Raw genomic sequence first — 16903 nt, 5'->3', positions numbered from 1 at the left:
AAGGGTTAAAAATAGTTCCTTTATACTCCCAGAGGCCTGAGTCCTCTCACACATGAACTAGTTCCAGAGTGGTGAATCTCTACTGAGTGCCTTCAGATCCATATCAGTGTAAACAAGACAGTTCTTTTTGCCTTATTAGTTCAGTGCAGTGCTCCTCCCCCACGCTGGACTTCCTGCAGAAGGAGGCGTCACCCATACATTGGATGATGTGCAGTCTGAGAGTGTAGGGAGCCTGGAAAGAGAAACTGAAMTGGAATTGATCTGTAGGGGATTCAGGAACAGGGCTAAGAGAGAAGGAACAATGGAGCAGTTTCTATGCAGGTGTTTTTCTTTTGAAAATTTCATATTTGCTCTTTGATAATGAAATGCCCTGGGAGGGCTTTTTAAATGTATGAAAGAGAGTTTTCTTTGGAAGACATTTTGGGAAAAAAAMCCGAAAAAACAACATAAAAGAACATTAAAGAAGCTTATTACCCATTACACACCTATCCAGGGTATAAGACATTCAAATGAGTTCAATCAAGCCAATTTGCATACAGCGCACACAAAACGGGCATGCAATTTGCACATTTTATTGTAAAGTAAAGCAATTCTCATGTCAGCATTCAAAGTCTTTAAAAGGAAAGYTCTCTATGCAGTTGAGTGTTTCACAGAGAAGACTGTGGATAGATAGTATTCATAAAATACATTTTGTCTAAATTGCTAACTGTCTTCAGCAATAAAACCGTCTGAAATAGATGTTGACAAGTGGAAATTATATTAAAAAATCTGTAAGAATTCAACATATTCAGGGCTATGTTACTGAAATTTCAATATCCTGCTATGTCTTTGCCACTGATATAAAGTGTATTTGTCCCCAATCACCATTTCAAAACACAAGACAGATGGGTTTTTTGTATCTCCTYTGACCTCAATGGAACTTCAACTCAGGAAAGACTAAGAAATCTGCTTGTATATGTAGATAAAAGTGAGAAAACCAAAAAATTGTCCAAAATGGCTAATACTAAATATTCTTCCACAAAAATAGTGATTTCATTCTTGGGATTTGAGATCTTAATTCTTAAATCATCCCTTTCTCCCTTGTGACGGTTTTAGTTTTATTTCTTCAAGATCCCATTTCAAATATCTTGGCRTTATCAGTTCTTACCTACTAAACCCATGCTCAAGTTCTACAGTTTATTTCTCTCTCCCTAACTTGTTCTTTACTCCAGCTTTTTTTCTCCTTCATCTGGCCTGGGTCGAATCTCTATCAAAGAGAACAGAGGAGGGCCAAAGTAGCAGYATGACAGTGGAAGGCACACATTGCTCATCTTTGGGTATTAAAGTTCCATTTTGGTGGCTCAAGTCTAAAAGTAGCCTACATCCCAAACTCAAATTTTCAACAGCTTTGTAATTTGTCTTACTTTAGGAATATTGTTACAATGAGAGAAAAAAAAGGCAAGGCTGTGAAGCCAGATCTGGTCCTCAGCCTGGTTACAATCCCCTGATACAAATGTCACCATTCTAAAGAAAAAGTTGTGAAGACAGGCTTAAACACTCCCTAACCCATTACCAGAAATGAAAAAAAAAAAAAAAAAGGTGTAACTTCAGACATTTGGGAAACAGCCTGAACAGAAAAATGATTGGAAAGTTGTATAAATAAAAAAAAAACCCAACCTCTTTAGAACAGAAGCTCTTTATAATACAGGACCACATGAGCTTATTTTTAACATCCCCTCCTCCAAATGAAGATGATGCTGCTTAACAGTGTTGATATATTTTCAGTACATTTATAAACCAACAGTGGATTAAGGGGTGTTGCATTCAAGGGAAAGCACAAGACAGAAACAGAGGAAAATTCAGGTCAGGAGGGAGCTCAGGAGGTTTCTGGTCTAATATATTCCTCAGCATCATCAGCCATGGAGTCAAACCAAGGRCTTCAGGGAGAAAAGAAGCCTGTGTCTGCTCATCTGTATTTCTGTAAATTCAATCGGTGTTATTTMTCACACTGGGGAATCTAAAACTGAATGCAGGATAAGGATGTAGTCTAAAAAATTCTGAGCAGAGGGGGAATCCCATCCAGTGGCTGAGTGGCCATGTTCCTGTTGAAACAGCCCTGGGTATGTTTGACCAACAAATTGCTGGCTCATGCTCAGCCTGCTGCACCCAGAAACCCCAGGACACTGTTCAACAAGGCAGTCCACAGAATTTTTCTCTGTAAGGGGTTWTTCCTTCCCATGGCAGATGCTCTTATGTGTCCTTGCTCAATTTCATGAGATTCCTGTTGACCTGTTCCCTGTTTTGATTAGTTTCTGAAAATTCTTCAGGGGTGATCTCAAATATTTTGTCYTACAATTATTGCCAGCTTCAAAAAAGGACCTTATGCTCAGATAACCTCATGAAAAATCAGACACAAATCTAATTGGAAAGGCAATTTTAAAGGGATAACGCAACACACACATACATGTGGTGCCAGTGGGTATCGTGGTCAAAGTAGGGAAGAGGAGCCCTTAACTCCTCATACACAGCTCAATCCCAGTGCGTCCTCTCCAACAGCACCTCCAGACCTCCATTTCTTTTGAATAATTCCACTACCATCCTGCTGTAAATGCCAGGCATAAAGATGTACACTGTGGTGTTAGTAAGCATTGTCATGAAAGATTAAGGCCCAGAAATTCTGACCTGACAGCAGCTCAGACCAAATGGTTTACCTCAGGATTCCTGCAGCAGAGTGGATTGGTTTGTTTTGAAAATAGGATACATGACAGTAATTAGGGCTGCTGACAGAATGCTGCTTAGAGCTTTTTCCTTCCAAAACATTTTCAAAATTTAGTGGAGCTTGTGCCCGGGAACTCTAAATACAGCAGAACTTCAGCCTGTTTATACATCTTCCTGGGCTATTTTCAACAGCTCATCCAGATGTGATGACCAGCAAAAGCCATGCAAGTTTCAACTCTCTCAACTATTTGTCATCTGTTATCAAAAACAACCATCAAGCTGAGATTTCAGTTATTAGCCAGCGTRGTTTATTTTGTAATTAGCTGGATAATTAAAAGAAGCTTTGCATGTAGCAGAGTAGGTAAGTGAAGATCCAGGAGCAACCATTTGTATTTGTGGATCTGCCRTCACCTATGGCTGCAAGCGCAGTGSTCAGCTGCTCTCTGCCAGTTTCCACACCCAAACCCAGTGTAACAGCTCGTACTTATGAAAAATAAGAATCTAGTCCATCTCCTATAGAATTTAACAGCTGTGCTTTCACTCATTTTTACTAGAGAGGGCCAAATTTAAAGACCTTGAATCTGCCTGTGAAGGATAATCTGGCAGCATATCTGTAGTGTTTGTTGGACCAAAGTGGGTAATTTTCCCTCCTGGGTGTGGGACACCACAGGACTGCAAAATAAGCCTCTCTGGTGCTTGTACATGATCTCCTCCAGTAGATACAGGCACAAATAGCACATGAAGAAGAGAGGATTATGAGTGAGACACAGATGTCTCTGTGGCTGGTGATCTGCAGAAATCATACCTGAGGCCATGCAAAGTTCTGAAAAGTCTAAGGTTGCACTCTGAGAACCCCAGGGCCAAAGAGTGTAAATGGAAGCTCCCACCATGATCTTTAAAACTGCCAAGCACAATTCATGAGGATTTAATGTGATTTTGTTGAAAAGAAGTAACATAGTAGAAATCCACAGTTAGTAGCAAATGTACTATATAAGACCAACGGGAAAATAATTCCTACATTTAGTRGAATTTAAAAACGAGTAAAAGAGGGTAATTCTATTTAATAGAGGCTGTAGATTGTAAAAGAAGGTATACAGTCTGCATATTGAAAATATCTTTGAAAAGACAACATATTTGATAGAAATTCAACAGCCTTCTTTGTTGCAGAAGTCAAGCAATACTTGATGTCAGAGAGGAAAAAAAAAAGGAAATTCTATTTTTAGGGCCCAAAATTTTCTTCTTTTTTTTTTGTTTGTTTTATTTTTTTAAATCTCTCACTGCCTAGCAGGTTGTCAGGGMCACCTCTGACAGCACTTCCATGATGAGCACCCCTTCCCCACTTCATTGCGCGATGATCCTCAGCCGCGTTTCCAAACACAATTATTTCTCCGGGTAACAATGTGAGAGGCAGGTGCAGCGAGCGTGGAGGTCAGGCAAAGCCGGCCGTGGATGCAGCAGCACCTGCCTTTTGCATGCAAAGACGGAGCAAATTACAGCGTTTGTCGCCAAGGAACTGCTCAGCAGCACCATGTGTGATGGCCTCACGAGCACCGTTTTCATCCTGGGCATGGGTGTATCTTTTCAAATCTAGAGCAGGGAACAGATGTTTCATCAAAAGACACATTTAAAATAAAGATAATTATGCGGTAAGAAGCTTAATTACATAGGATTATTCAGGTCCACTTAATTGCTTGACAGTCTGAGAGCCTCCAACATATTTGTGACAGAAGCACCCTTCTCACTGGGTTACTGAACTCAGTTGTGGCTTTGGGACAAACAKAGTTGTTTTAGTGATCCAACTAATACTAGTTTCTGATTTTCAGCTACAATGAGGAAACGTAAGCAGACTTATCAAGCATCAAAATATCATTTTATTATCACAGGCGTTGTATTTTCTTCCATAAAATATGAATAGCCTGAATTACAAAAATGTAATGGTTTTATCACTGTCTAACATGAAGAACATTAATTTCACATAGACATGATTTAGATGAAGAGTAGAATCTCCTCTGGTCTAACTGCTCACAGGTGCTTGCACATCTCCAGTTTTCAGAAGATTGTGATGACTTTTCATGTGTATATTTAAAACTGGCCTTTCACCTCCCCAGAAAGGGATTCCCTCTTTCTCCTGAAACAGAAGCCTTAATATTGTTAAAAAAAAAAAAATCTAAATAAAAAATATTTTTAATCTTTGCTGAAATGACACAAGCATGCACTCTGTGGAGTGGTGCAGCCATTCTGTGGCTCTGTAGTCTCCTGGTGGTTACTGAATTGCTCATACTAATGCATTTCACAGAGAAATAATGATTTCTGTGAAATTATACTGACAGGTTTACAGTGTGATTCTGTGGAGTCCTGAGAGCTTACCAGCTGCAGAACTTGGATTCAGCACTGCTCCAAAATACAAAATTAGGGAGGCASATATGCCATGTGAACAATGCTGAAGAGGGATCCCCCACATTTACAGGGTCCATGCAGCTGGGGGTTTTAAAGAACATGCAGCATCAACCCAGGTGGCTTTTACTCTTTACAGGTTCCAGAAAATAGTTCAAATGGTTATTTTGCAGAGATCTTTGCAATTCAATCTTATCCCTCTAGCCTTAGGTGTGTTAGTTCCCCATACTCGACATTTTTTTTTKATGATGTACTATAAGGCATAAGCAAAGCCACACACGACAAATTTATATGTAAGAGTTATAAATGTGATAGTGAAAGTCTGAGCACTAAAATGATCTCTTACTTTTCATCAAAGAGAACGCTATAATATTTGCATCTGCCAAGCCATTGCAGACTTTTCTTACACAGACAAACTAGGAAGAGTTTCACTGTGCATTACTGAAAAAGAAACCCAACCAGACAAAAAAAAACTTGCAGAACTATTAACTTTATAAGGAGTTAAAGCTTCTCATTTAGAAAAAAATCCTTAGTTGGGTCTAAGCCGGTAAATGTAACTTAAAGCTTGGGAAAGATGATTACCCTATAATGGCTCCATTCACATTCACAAAGTTGGGGTCATTTTAAACTGCTGTTATGTTTTGGAATGCTGCCCAGAAAACTTTGGTGTGAAAAATCTGCTGAATGCCTTTGCGCTACATTAGCTAACAGTATTTAAGGTCAATAAWGCAGGTGCGGGCTTTCCCTCATTCATTTTAAAAACTTGAAGAATTCTTCCTGAACCTCTGTTTAAAAGTGGCTTTTGCTCAAACCTCTAAAAAGAAGAATGGGAGGAAGAATGAGGAAAGGATATTTTGYTGTTATCAGTGTTCTCACACGAGAGAGGTGCTAATAAATCATATACCAACAATAAGTTTCACTGTGGCAACTTAACTTTTATAAACATGTACCAGCACTTAGTGCACTTGCCAAGCAAATCATAGGAACTTATGCTACTCTCCACACTAATGGTGTCAAGGTGCACTGAATTTCCCCCCCCTGCTGCTTGAGAGTGACATCAGAGAGCTGCAGGGAAGCATATGCCCGAGCTCCTACTCTGCAGCAGTTATCGTATGCTGGGGTGACACCATGACTGATCACAGCCCRGCACTGCTTCTGTCGCTGCAAATGGGCTTTCACTTATAATGGAAACGTTTAGTTCAAAGCACCGTATACATTACACATGTTATTAATGGCTGAAACAGATGCTTCCATCTAGTGAAAGGGTTTGTTTTTATAAAAAGCAAACCCTCCTGTAAATTTGGATCTTTTATTGGGTTGCATATCAGTTTGAGGGGTAATAATAGCGAAAGCCCCTTCTACTTTGCCTTATATTACAGAAGCATTTGAATTTTTAATTTGTGTTTCATGTCAACAAATTTATATATATCTACACACATTTTATTACCCATTTTTTATGGCTCCGTTTGTTTCTGTTGTAAATTGCACAGTTTCTTAATCACTGCTAAGCATAAAATGCCCCATCAGTAAATTATTCCTGCAATAAAATACATGATGTGGTTTACAAATGATGGTTATTAATTTCAGGACAGAGATGTTGCATTTGTATTGTGGTTTATGTTCAATTAACACATTGCTGCATTAATGCAAAGTGTCAGCACAGAATTGAACCAGAGACTAAATGAAAATGAAGTACCTGACAAGGAATTATTGCCTGGTCTAAATAGAGTAAAAGCCAATTTATTTGTGAGTTTGCTTGTACAGTACCACCTGAGGTATTCATGAGCAAATCCAGAAGCGTAGATCATGTTTCCAAAAGGAAACTATCTGATTGCTTTACCTCTTTATGCACTTTTCATGGAAAGAATTGTGTCTCTACACACATGACTGATCAATGTTTCTGAAGGTGGAGCAGGTGCAGTTCATGAAGCCAGATTACAAGCAAAGGGAATACATCTTTAAAAATAGCTCACCCTTTTAAAAAATTAATTATAAACAAGACTCTTTCCTAAGGCACAGGGAGCTCAGGAGAGAAAAGGGTGGCCATCGTGGAAACAGTGATTTTGATCTTTTAGATGCAAAGCATAACATTAGTTTTATTTGTCAGATATTATTTTGCTAGAAAAACTCTATAAAGTACTCTGAAAAACTGTAATAGGAGCAGATGGTAATGGTTCAAAATCAAAATGCTGAAAAAGACTTTTTTGGAACAGGACAAGTTTGTAGGACAAAATTGCTTATATGTTTTTAATTTGAATGCTGTAGAGCTTAACCCTGACTGCAAACCAAGTGGACTAGGACTATGATATCTATATGGTTGTAAAATATTGGCAGTAGAAAATAAAYGTTATTAGAAAGACCCTGGACTGCAGCATACTGAAATCTGTTTAATATCAGGAAAATTAATTTGAATTAAGTGTCCCCTTTTTAGTAAGACATCAAACTGTACAAGTTTAASCATTACCCCATAGAGATTGCTTGGCAAACCTCCCAAATCTTTGTGAGACATTAAATTTCATTGTGAGGATTTAACACTAGTACTTGTGTATTTGTAGAGAAACTCAAAAAGTCCAGCTGGCACAAAATCATCACAAAACTGGCACCACAAYCCTGAGTAAACTCCCTCTGAGATTTCCATTTCATTCATGTGGATTACATCTGCTCAATCATAATGCCCCAAAGCACCTGAGTTCCCCCTCACCTCAAGAGAGCACTGGAGGAGGATATCACCCACAGGCTTTCTTCACTGCTGTAATTTCTKCTGTTTCAGTCCATGTCAGAAGTGAGGTGAGAGACAGGGTTTGCTTCCTCACAAAGGCTTTTAGGACTCAACTTTACAGCTGAAGGGCAAACTATGTAGATGTCACAAACCCGGGCACCACTGCTGCTCCATCTCTTGTGAAAGTTTTTCTGCTGGACTGTGCTGCACACTCTCCATTGGGGGACATCCTCATGGAGACAGAAGAGATAGGAATAGGAAAGGAAATGGCTCTCTGCTATCCCCCAGATAAACYACACAGTATTACTCTAGCATGGGCTAGGCTGGGCTGTAAAATATTTTTTCCATGGTTCACTAGTGAAGTTTGGAAAGTAGGGCTAGAAATACAAGAATTTTCAAATACAAATATTTTATGTAAACTCTGATTTGAAGGTTTAACTCACTGAGGAAGGCATGCAGCATGTACTGTTACACAGTTACAAACCACTGASGAATATATGCTGATATTATACATACATATTATATATATAGTCAGCAAATAACACAGTGATTTTGACTTCCTAGTAAGAGAAAGGGGTTTTCAGTGGTATTGCACTATATTGACCTATAAAAGTCAGCAGAGACCTGAGAAACAGCTWAAAGTCACAGTACAAGAGTTTGTGCATTTCCACTGTTTAGATTAAGATTTTTCATTAACMCGTGCCTCTGTTTAGGCCCTACCACCAGGGATATATCCTGCATCTGCAAACTGTGATTTCTCACAAGCACATGTCCATCCTTAAAAATCACTGATCGGCTGCTACATGACTCAGCTTAAGCAAAATTTCCCCAAGAGATGCAACTTAGAAAAAAAAAAATTGAAGTCCATTGTTTTCCAAAATTTCTAGTTCTAAACTATTTTTCTTATGTTCCTAGACCTAGCACAATAGAAATCAGCATTTAAGAAAAAAAAAAAAGGTGTTAATTTGCTTTTTAAAATTTAAATAAGACAAATAATTTACATATATCCACAAATAAGAAAATGGAAGTACCAAGGAAATTACCATCAAGTTATGAATCCAGTATTGATGTTTAATCTGTGGACAACATTTTCTACAAGGAAACTTTAGGGGTCTACAACAGACATAGTAGTTCAATAATTATGTGTGCATAGTAATCTGATAAGATAAAATCTTACTGGAAATTTGGAGTAATAATAACTGATATTGTAAAGTGTTATTATTTAGGGAAAATGAAACCAGTAATACTTGTTACCTTCCATAACTACATAAAAAAAAATTTTCCTTCCTCTAACTCCCAAACTTCAATGAATGATAGGAACTTTACTTGAAAATTTTCTTGAATTTGCCTCACTAAACTTGCATTCATTTAGGTCCTTTCTGAGGCCATTTTGGTRTTTAAGCATTTATGTATTATGATTGCAGTTTAACAATAACTTACTGGTGTAAAAGTAATATGTAAAACTGGTAGGAGGCATTGCCTTGATTGAGTTGAACATTCTTTAATGGAGCAAAGACATTTCTAATATCTTTGATATTAGATATTTTCTAATATAAAGATATTTTCTAATWTCAAAAATTAACTACTTCATAGAGAAATGATGATGCTCATTGACCTGGTAGTTCATATTTTACTGCTACTTTGTTGTATGGTTTCCATTCATACGCTTGGACTATCTAAGCTTGAATGATGCACATCAGTTTCAGGCAACGTTGCTGTYGTTTAGAGCTAGTCCTGAATCAGGATTTACTGTGTGCTTCCTTCTACTTCTACTACTTCCTTCTAGTGATAATTTAGCTAAAGGAAAATATCTCACCTAATGGATTACACTTACCCTGAAGGACTTCAAGTTCCAGATGATAAAACTTTGAATAAAAAAATGATCAGATGAGACAAGGAATGATGAACTATTTGTTTTTCTTTCCAATATTGACTCATTGTATGCAGAATTCTAAGAATATGGTCATCTCTGTCAGCCAGGATGCAGCAAACAAGCCCACTGAAATAGCCAATATTCATGCATACATTCTTGAGAAGTAGGCTACAAAATAATTTTGTCTTCCAGAGACTGAACAGCTACCTGCAGGTTACAGGCTTGAAAAACATGTCTTCACATTTAGTACTTGAATGTCTTATTTTTAAGTATTCAGGAATGGCTCAAAAATTGCTCAGCTGGAAGAAARGGAAAGCTAAACAAAACACCTCAGACATGCATTTAACGCAGCATGATTTAAGGAAAAGTGGCTTTTTTTTACTGTTGCCTCCTAAATGCAATGCATAGCCTCATTTTTGAAGATTTTCTCTCTTCTGTGTAGCCTCAGAGGCCTCACTCACACAATGCTTGCTAGCTTTTTCCTTCGATAATACATGACTGTAGATAATAGACTTTCAGTGTCACAGATTCAGCACAATCTCACGCTTATATATCAGAAAATATCACTTTTCTTCAGATATGCTTTTAGTTACAAATGCCTTGCACATTTCAGTGGCTTTCTCATGCTGAGCACTTCATCCAGGCTTGGATCTGATCCAGCTCTTMCCCTAGGCAGTGGCAAGAATCTTAGATTCAGTAGGGACTAAATGAAACCCTGTGGGTTTTATCCTCGTTTCTATGTTTCAGTCCCAAGTGCAACATTTAAACAGATGCTTAAATTTGTGARCAGTCCCATTCAAATCAAGGCATCACTCACATGTTTATAATTACATATACACAAAAGTGGGAGCGTGTATATGTGTATTGCACAGGCTATTCAATTACTGAAGGCTGCACAGCTTATGGAAGAATATGACTTAACCCCCTAAGTGTTAGAGTCACAGAATAATGAAATCATAGAACTTCTCAATGATTGGGTGGGGACCATGAGGATCATCTAGTCCAACTTCTTTCTCCTTTCAAGACTGCCTAACACTAAACCATATCTCTAAGGGCATGATCCCATCACTGCTTGAACTTTGACAGGCTTGTTTCCATGACCACTGACCTGGGAGCTTGTTCCAGTAGCCAACCAACACCTCAATGAAGAACCATTTCCTAATGTCTTATCTGAATTTCTCTTGAAAGAGTTTTGTTCTAAGTCCTCCTTGTCTTATTTCTGGTCAGCAGAAAGGGGAGACCAGCATCTCTACCTCTGCTGTCCCCATCAAGGAACATGTAACCTATAATGGGATCCTTCAACCTTCCCTTCCCCAGCTGAACGAGCCAAATGACCTCAGCTGCTCCTCTGAAATCCTGCCCCTGATGCCTTTCACCATCTTGAATGCACTCCTCGGATACACTACAATTGTTTGATGTCCTGTTATTCAGGTTCCCAAAACTGCCCCCAGCACTGGAGCTGAGGCCGCCCCAGGTCAGAGCAGAGCGGGACAATCCCCTCCCTTGCCCGGCTGGCCATGCTGGGCCTGATCCCCCAGGACACGGGTGGCCCTCCTGGCTGYCAGGGAGCTGCTGATGCACAACCATCCACCGAAAACCCCAGATCTCTTTCCGCAGGGCTGGTCTCCACAGAGTCTCTGTTCTGTGTGTTTTTAGAAGTCAAAGTCTTGAAGAAACTAATCCTCTTTGACCAAGGTTTCCATTATAACTGACATAGTCATTCTTAACAAATAAATGAAGTGAAAAATATAGTCCTTTATCTTACTCAATTTTTTTGTGWTGCTGGCCTGATTGATTTGTTTGCCTTATTTATAATGATCAGATGAATAGTTTGTGTGTACTATTTTAAATCAATAGATTATTTAGGCATTGTTCAACTTTGGTTGGTTTGTGGTCTATACTTAATTACCTGAGTGTTTAAGTATGGTTTCTGTATTGTGATTGGATGCCTGAAACTTCTGAAGACAGGAAAAGAAGGAGTCAGAAACAATAATTAGTACACAGTCAAAGTGAGAACACATAAATGACTTGGTATAGTATGAAAATGGACCTTAATATGAACAAAATGTCTTGATAATTAGTACAATTTAAAAACTATTTAAAAAAGGTATTTTTTAAACTGTTTAACTGTTTAAAAACAAGTATTTTTGCTACATTCAACCCTCTGTAGCTAGTTCTGTATATCCGTTATCAAATTGCTGCTAAATAGTAAAAGTGTCACRCTGCTGAAATGAGAAAATTCACTTCTGCAGGGACAAAGGTTATTGAACATTTCATGGTGTAGATTAACATGGAAGCAAAAACATGGGTGCTCAAGCTGTTTTTAGTGCAATTGACAGAGGATTTCACTGATGTATTGCRGACGGTACTGTTACAGCGACAACTTAATTAGTCATTTAGAAAAAGTAGTTTTAATGAGAACGGTCTAGATGGCACAGAGCATCCTTTTCATACCTATGTGACAAGGCATAGAAAAAAAGAGCAGTAAAAAGAATAACAATTAACTGCCCTCAAAATACAATAGAATTTCAAAAGATTTCGAATAGTGGGTAGAATGAGCAAGGTGGCTCTAGGCAGCAGCAGGAGTGCAGCTGGCTTCCGTGCACAARGACAGCTGAATTGCGAGCACTTCAAGTTTTTATTTAGTTACAGAAAAARAAGGAGCCTCAGAAGGTAGAATAAATCCTTCACATGGAAAAGAATGACGTTAAAAATAAAGCCCTGATGAGAGACGTGTGGAGGACACAGGTCTGGGCTGYTTACTCTGGAAGTCTGTTGTTGATTCTAATCTGGAGTGGGATGGCATCCCATGAGTTTCCTGGGGAAACAGACCAGCCTGTGCAGCAGGTTTGGTGAAGAAGCCAGCGCTTTGCACACATCTCTGCACCTTTTGTGGTCTGGCTTTGACTCGGGCAGATGTCACTGAGGTCAGTCGTGACCTAGTGTCTGTTCACCTTGTTCCTGCCTCTGGGACGAGAAGGGAAAGCTTTACTTACCACTGCTTTTACCTTGAAGGTCAAATAGGCTTCATTTCCTTCCATCCTCTGAAATCCTCAGAATTTCAGAAAGAGTTTTTATGGCCAAGGGAGGGTAAGGTGTGCCCAGTGGGGCAGCAGGGTGGCTGTGGGAGGTTCAGGCACCACCACAAGTGCCCCCTTGCTCYCTGAAGTCATAGCCCCAATGTCCTGGCTCAGGTGTTTTCAGTGGAGATCCACAGCCTTGAGGGGAGGAAACACGGGAAGGGAAGCATTMTTGGAGACACTTAACTGGAGGCATTTTGTGGAGGAGGCTGCTGGAAAGGTGGCTGGGAAGGAGGCCCTGTAAGGTCAAAGGGAAGGGGCTCCTGTGAGGGATTGCAGCCATTAAAGGGGACACACAGCAACGTAGGGACACTCGCAGGGGCTTCCTGCAGCTGGTCCAGGCTGGAACAGGGAAGAACCAGTAAAAAAGGAAGAAGGAGCCACAGGAGACTGKTATGAATGCACAGGAGAACCATTGCACACCGTTGTACATTACACAGCTGCCCCTTGCCCAGCTGGTGGAACCACAGCGGGGACGTGGCAATGCCTTCACTTAGCACTTTTCTACTCCTTTCCCCACTGTCCAGCTAAGTGTTTGTTTACTTCTTTAGGTTTTTTTTCCCTCTCAACACTTGAGTTTTTAGAAATTTTGGATAATGGGCATTAAAGTCTATTCAATAAAACTTTTTTCAACCCGAAAATATTTTGTCAAGGAGAGGAGGGGAAAATCAGTCATGACAATATCCTTGCACTGGCCATCCCACAGTGGCTAGTAAGAGCAGAAGAGGGGGAGCACAGGCTCTTCACTGAGGTTTTAGTGCCTGTTCAAGCAATTGGTGAGCACTACCTTTAACTGTGGAGAATGAAGCCCTGATTCATATAAGCATGTTGAAATATCCTCTACTCCTAATAAAAAGGGAGGGTGTTTTAAGCATCAATCTGATCAAGATTTTCAATTATGTTGTTTTAAATGTACACACAGCTAGATAGCAATGAATATGGCAGCAGAAACAAGGGATTTTATATTGCATTACCTATTTCCAAAAATGTTAATTTAGTCTAATAATTGTTGTGTTATGATGACGRCTTCCTCAAGCTTGGAAACACAAAACCACATTATGTCACAGCGCTCCCGATTCCATGTGGAGGACTCAGTCCTAATCTGCCTGTGAGGCAGAGGTAAAATAAGGGGTTTTCTGTGAGGTCTGCAGGTGAAGTTTAAAAGTGAAAAAAACCTCTGCCCTTCCAATGAAAATATTACAGGACAGACCTATTCATCTTCTTCTTTCAGTATTGTAGGACAGAGATTCCAGTCTTAGGGAAAGCTTGCAATGAAAGAGAGATGGGAAGACATGAAGCTGATGATGTCTTAAAGGTCACAGAGTTCGTCTTTTTCTGAAAAAGAGAGCAGAATGAAGGGATAATGATATTGCTTTTTTTTTTTTTTTTTTTTTTTTTTTTTTTTTTTTTTTTTTTTTTTTTTTTTTTTTTTTTTTTTTATATATATTCTGGAATTGATGCAGTCAGAACTACATCAGTTGGCTAAGCAGGTATGCCAAGAAGCACTTGCTCATGAAAAGGAAACTGTAAAATCTTGCAGTCGTAGGTCTCATATGATCTTTTTTATAATTATGTTTAATAAAATATACCATCTAACTCTTTTACATTAAAATGGCATGCCAGGAAAAAGACAATGCATTCAACACAGCTTTTTCTCATACTGATAAAAACAAGAATCTGCAGCAAAAAAAGAACAACTTGTAGAAACATGGAACTGGGGCTGTGTCTCCTGTCAAATACACAGACATTGAGGTTAACTCTTGTTGTAACTGAGAGCAGAACTTGAACTTGTCAAGTTACTGCTGAGGTGCTGCCCATTCCTTAAACATTTGTTTTGTCTAAATATTGCTTATGGAAATTTAAGAAAATAATCAGGGGTTCAGCATAGTCAAATATTCCTTTAGTTAGTGGAAAATTAAATATCTTTAGCTAGATGTTAGAGCATGTTGTATTAAAAAATGTAGCACTCTCAGAAGACAACAACTAACATACATCGAATGCTAATGACTGAATTGGAAAAAAGTTTGCTCCTCTTTATTTCGACTTTTAGCTTAAAGTAGTTATCAACCCCCCAGTTCACAATGGGCTGACATAATTTTGAAACAAACTTGTAACTATGCTACAGAAATTGGTGCCTTATTTTGGAATATACTAGTTTGGAATTTAGTTGTTCAGAAGGCATTGATGGGAATTTGAGGCAAATATTCCACTGAAGTGGACAGTATTTAATGAAAATTTATCCTGCTAATGAGCTTGACAAGAAGATGTTCTTCTCCTTGAAACCAAAATAAAACAGCAGTTTGTAATCATTAGAATCATAAAACGTAAAACAAATCTTTACTATTTAATTCTTTTCTGAGTAACAAATTAAAATGCTTTTTATTTTTTTATTTTTTCATTTTTTTTAGTTAGGGTTATTTTAAATAATGAACTTTTTTCTGATTTCTAAGACTGTTCTTTTCATACTTGCAGTAGAGAAAACACATTCCTTCGTCTGAAAACCACTTTCATGTTCAGGTCATGAGCAATCAAGCTATTTGAAAATGTCTTGAACTTTGTTTTGAAGCTCTAAACTATGCTGAAAATGCCATGAAAATATGTACCATATCATATCTTATCATATAATGAAAATGTTCTCATCCTAGCAGGATGCCAACTTCACATATACGGTGAACAATTAAGTTTCATTTACATTCTGTCATTAGGTGTCACATTTTGCTATGATTTTATCATGCATTATATACTTTACAAAGTTCACAAACCATGAATTTAAACAACCCACGTTTTTGACATGTTATTCCACATGATAACTGTCAGGTTTTGAACAAAACCTAAGAATTATATAAAATTGAGATCAAATTGAAATGAAATTAGTCTGAAATCTAAAAGCTAAGTGAAATAATTTACAGCAGCTTTAAAAAAGGTTGAGATATTAAATGCAAAATCTCTCTGTCATTAAATAAAATATGTTTAAACCATGTCATCCMTAATAAAGGGCTCTGTTGGTAGATTTTTGAAAGACTCCCTGTCTTATATTAGAGCATAGATATTAAAGGAGATCAATATGTAGTTGTGGTTTCTAATTTTCAGTTATTGGATAAATGCAGATGGTARTTAAATAGGGAAATTTGTGGTTTTGCCCTTTGCCAAAAATGGTGTAACTTTAACCATGCAGCATAAAGTAATATTTTTTAACATTTAAYTATATTCTAAGATTTTAATAGTTAGATGACAGACTATCCATGGAAGAATTAATGTCAGATGCTTTCCTTTTAAACTCTAGAAAACAATGCTCTGTTGAATGCACATTTCTCTCGAATATGATTTTCTCATTTTCAGCTTTTTTTCTTCTTGTAGCCATCTTACAAAACAGTAATACAGCTGCTGCAGTGAGTTTGTTGCTCATTTTTTAATAAAAATTTCTTTATCTGCTGTGAGTATTTCCATTTTACCAAGTCTCTGGGTTTTTTTTTTTTTTTTTTCCCTCAGCACGGAAGAAATGCTTGTCTGTAAATGACTTTTGTTCAGCACAGTAATGTGAGGATTCATGTGGTAGAAACCACTTGTTAGATACAGTATGACACACAGACTTGTGACCTTGTGACTAAGTTCTTCTTGACAATGTTGGTTTTGTGACATGAGTTCCTGTCGTAAATATTTTAATGAAGCCTAATGGGAATACTGGAGGGMCAATAGTGGCAGACTATCCATCCTGCTCTGAACTGTACCACTGCAAATATCTCAGGCCAATAATATTTTTTGTTGTTGTTGTTCTAGTCTGCTCTTCTTCAGAAAGGGAATATATGCTTGTGYAAGAGTGCCTTTATTTTAGCTTCACCCCTTTATTTTAGCTTCTCCCCTAGCTGTCCAGGTGCCCATGGACAGTACCAGTGTGCCATCAGCATTGTGGCACACCCGAGCTAGCAACCCATGTCAAGACACTTAGCAGCAGATAGGGTCTTGCACCCCTGTCTGAGCTTTGAATAGATTGCTTTTCTTCTCCTAGGTGTGTAGGGCTCTCTTTCATGTGAGCTTGAATATTCTTCAATCTCCTTCTGTTGAATGCCATTTATTACACCTCTGGTCTGGTCTYCTAAGGCAAAACTTGATGCAGCTAGCTTAGTTGAGACAACTAACTAC

The sequence above is a fragment of the Malurus melanocephalus genome, unplaced genomic scaffold (assembly GCF_030028575.1).
Source record: "Malurus melanocephalus ecotype Western Australia unplaced genomic scaffold, MMel_1.1 scaffold_84, whole genome shotgun sequence".
In the NCBI taxonomy this organism is placed as follows: domain Eukaryota; kingdom Metazoa; phylum Chordata; class Aves; order Passeriformes; family Maluridae; genus Malurus; species Malurus melanocephalus.
The sequence above is the reverse complement of the archived record's forward strand: the minus strand, read 5'-3'. Positions refer to the sequence as shown.